The sequence below is a fragment of the Crocuta crocuta genome, unplaced genomic scaffold, assembly GCF_008692635.1.
Source record: "Crocuta crocuta isolate KB4526 unplaced genomic scaffold, BGI_CrCroc_1.0 scaffold657, whole genome shotgun sequence".
Lineage (NCBI taxonomy): Eukaryota > Metazoa > Chordata > Mammalia > Carnivora > Hyaenidae > Crocuta > Crocuta crocuta.
This window is the reverse complement of record NW_027529583.1, coordinates 305,602-309,033: the sequence shown is the minus strand read 5'-3', so window position 1 is coordinate 309,033 and position 3,432 is coordinate 305,602.

Genomic DNA, 3,432 nt, shown 5'->3' with positions numbered 1-3,432 from the left:
CTTTGCTTCCCCACCGAGAAAGCAAGAGGGTTCCTTTTTCTTCACACCTTTGCCAACCCTTGTTGTCTCTTGTCTTTTTGACTTTAGCCATTCTAATAGGTGTGAGGTGATATCTCATTGTGGTTTTAATTTGAATTTCCCTGATGGGTGGTGATGTTGAGCATCTTTTCATGTGTCTGTTGGCCATCTGGATGTCTTCTTGGGAGAAATGTCTATTCATGTCTTCTGCCCATTTTAACTTGGCTTATGTGGGGGGGGGTTTGGTGTTGTAGAAGTTCTTTATATATTTTGGAAGCTAACCCCTTGTCAGATATATCATTCGCAAATATCTTCTCCCATTCAGTAGGTTGTTTTTTTTTGTTGATTGTTTCCTTTTTATCAGATATATCATTTGCAAATACCTTCTCCCATTCAGTAGGTTGTTTTTTTGTTTTGTTGATTGTTTCCTTTGCTGTGCCAAAGTGAATCTTGTAATCTTAAAAATTCTGTCTATTTCTTCTGAGAAGTTTCTCTGGCCATTGATTTTGAAAACCATCTTTTTTAGACTATGGGTATGCTCCTGAAATGCTGGAGGCAAACCAGATTTTGATAAACCAGGTAATTTTAGGGGCCCCATAGGAGCTTGTCATTTAAATGATGCTTAGAGCGAATCCTTGCATAAGGCAAAGTATCTGGAATATTCTGTATCTTTCAAGAACTTTTGTTGACTTATCAAGTGTGTATGTGGTGGGTGGGGGAAGGGAATGAAAGTAAAGACCACATATGTCAGATTTTCCCCTGAAGTGACCCTCTGAAAGGGCTGTGCTTACACCATTTTGGTTGGATGGACCAGAATGACATAATGACATAATGATGGTCAGGAAGCCAGAGAGAAAGCTGAGAGGGTGGCATTTATAGGTCTTTCTCTTTAAATCAGGTCTGCTTATGATCCATCTGGTATTCATTCTTCACTTCTGAAACTTAGGCCCTGGATTCCCTTCTATTCAAAGGCCACTTGGTAATCTTGGGAGGAATGGGAGAGTTCATTCTGCTCAGTGTCCAGTGAGTGGAACTCAACCATGGTGGAGCTCTGCCTGTCAGACTCCCAGAAAAATGCCCATTACATATTCTAGCTGTTCCTTAAACATGCTCCCTAAGAGCTATTTCCATTTGTTAGCTGTCAGAACAATGTAGAGGGGTTGCTCCAGACCCTCGGATGTCATCAGCCATCTTTGTTTATACTCCATTTTTTTTCTCCATTAGCCAATCAGTGTTTGGAAAAGAGAAAGCACAGGCTCAGGACTTTCCATGTGGAGTTGCCACCTCAGCCTTAGTTTCCCAGCAAAAGGAAATTGAGGAGTAGTTTGGTTGTTCATGTTTTACCGCCTGTTCCTGAGACCCGAGAGGGCTGCCCAAAGCTGAATTCAAGCACCTCCGTTGACATTGGCAAAGATGGAGGTCTGAGCTCACACATCACCTTGGAGACTGGATCCCATTATTGCTGGGAAAGGAATGCTTGGTTGCCCAGAGCATTATGATAGGGAATGTTGATTCCATCTCTCAAACTCCTGCATGGAGTCGTCAGAGATGCAGGCAGGCAGAGGCAAGTGACTTCTCAAAACTTTGAGTCTCTCTGAGTCCCATAGGCATTGGAACTGGAGACTTGAGGGTTCAAGGCATGGAGATGTTTGGCTAGAATTTTTCTCACAAATCTGGATGTATTTTCCCTGTTAGACCAAAAAAATAAAATAAAATAAAAAAGGTTGTTCCATCTTCTAACCCAAGTGATTTGGACTTTTCAGAAATCACAGTGGTGTGCTAGAGTCTCTTGTACCGGCCCTCGAGAGCTAATCGCAGACACTTCTCCCCAACTTGGGTTCAGTGACATCACGTTACTAGCTTGAAATCTGTCATGGTGGGAGTATTTACACCGTGGAAATGATCAAATGCTTCAAATCAAGGCTCCCCACCACCCAAGCTGGTTGTTCAATACAGGCACACACAGGAAGCTTTTCTCATCCCTAACATGCTCTCAGCCTTGCTTGTGGAGCTGTTTAGCTTAAAGGGAGGGCATTCGCTCTGCTGTGTTTTCATTGTGTGTACCTGTTGTGTACAGGCAGACTGCCCCTCATTCTCTCATCCGCTATGAGCAGTGTGAGAGGGAGCATTGTGGGGCAGTGTGGCAGATCACCAGGGTGATGATTCTGCTCCTTTTGCTAATAAGCTATATGACAGGTCATTTTCCCTCTTTCGAGCTCAGCTTCCTCCTCAGTATAATAAAAATAAGTTGGATCATTAGAGGATTGCTACATTTTCTTTTGGCCTTCACATTCTGTGATTCAGTGAGTGCTTAGCTGCTGGAAAATGTCATGTCTTTTAAAGGTTTGGGACCTTCAGAGCTCTCTCATTTTCTCTCTCGATCTTGGGTTTCCAATAATTTCACCCGCATCTAGACTTCTGCCTCCAGCATGAATGAATGGGGCCCCCCTGGGTGAGAACCATCATTAATTAGTTTGTTTTTTAAAAGTTTATTTAATTTTGACAGAGTGTGTGCAGAGCATGGGAGGGGCGGAGAGAAAGGGAGAGAGAGAATCCCAAGCAGACTCTGCACTGTGAGCACGGAGCCTGACATGGGGCTCCAGCTCATGAACCATGAGATCATGACCTGAGCCAAAACCAAGAGTTGGACGCTTAACTGACTGAACCACTCAGGTGCCCCTAACTAGTTCCTTTTATCTGGAAGTGTCAAAGGACTTGCAGAGCAGCAGTCAGTACCCTTCATGGCCACCCTGCAGAGGAAGGCTGCGTGAGTGTGCCTGTTTTATAAGGGGGTCTGTCATGGAGGTGAACTAAGGGTCTGCAGTTATTGACTTCTCTTGAGCAGAAAAGAGGCTACCTCTGGCCTTGAAGAAGTTCCAGTTTTTAGATTAATCTGCTATACGTAACCCCTGTTCATTTGGCATGCTCGGCCTGGTGGGCCTGTTGGCAGAACTCTGTATATTTTCCATTTCCATGAAGTGGAAATCCACCTGGTTAGGTTTTCACCAGTCCAGAAGATTTTGGAATACGTGTTTAAATAAATCACTCTTCAAAATTCTCTTCAAAATAAAAGAAGAGTGGTACGGGTTTGTATTGGGGATTGAAGGTAGACTTAATGGAATCATAAAAGAGATCAAATCCACCTTTATGGGACGCCTGGAAGGAGAAGGGGTTCTGAAAGGATTTGGGACTGACCAGAGTTGGGCAATTTTGTGGTTTTGCTGAGAATCTTGTGAAGACACGTGGGCCTGTATTTTGGCACCTGCAGAAGTAGGTGTCCATGCAATGAGCCGTCTCTGCCCAAATGGGCCAACTCATGTCGATTGTTAACTATGATTGTGTGTATGAGAGGCCACTTCGCCTTGGATCGGGAATCCTGAATGCTTTGCTGATTGTGAACAGTGGGTTACTCCC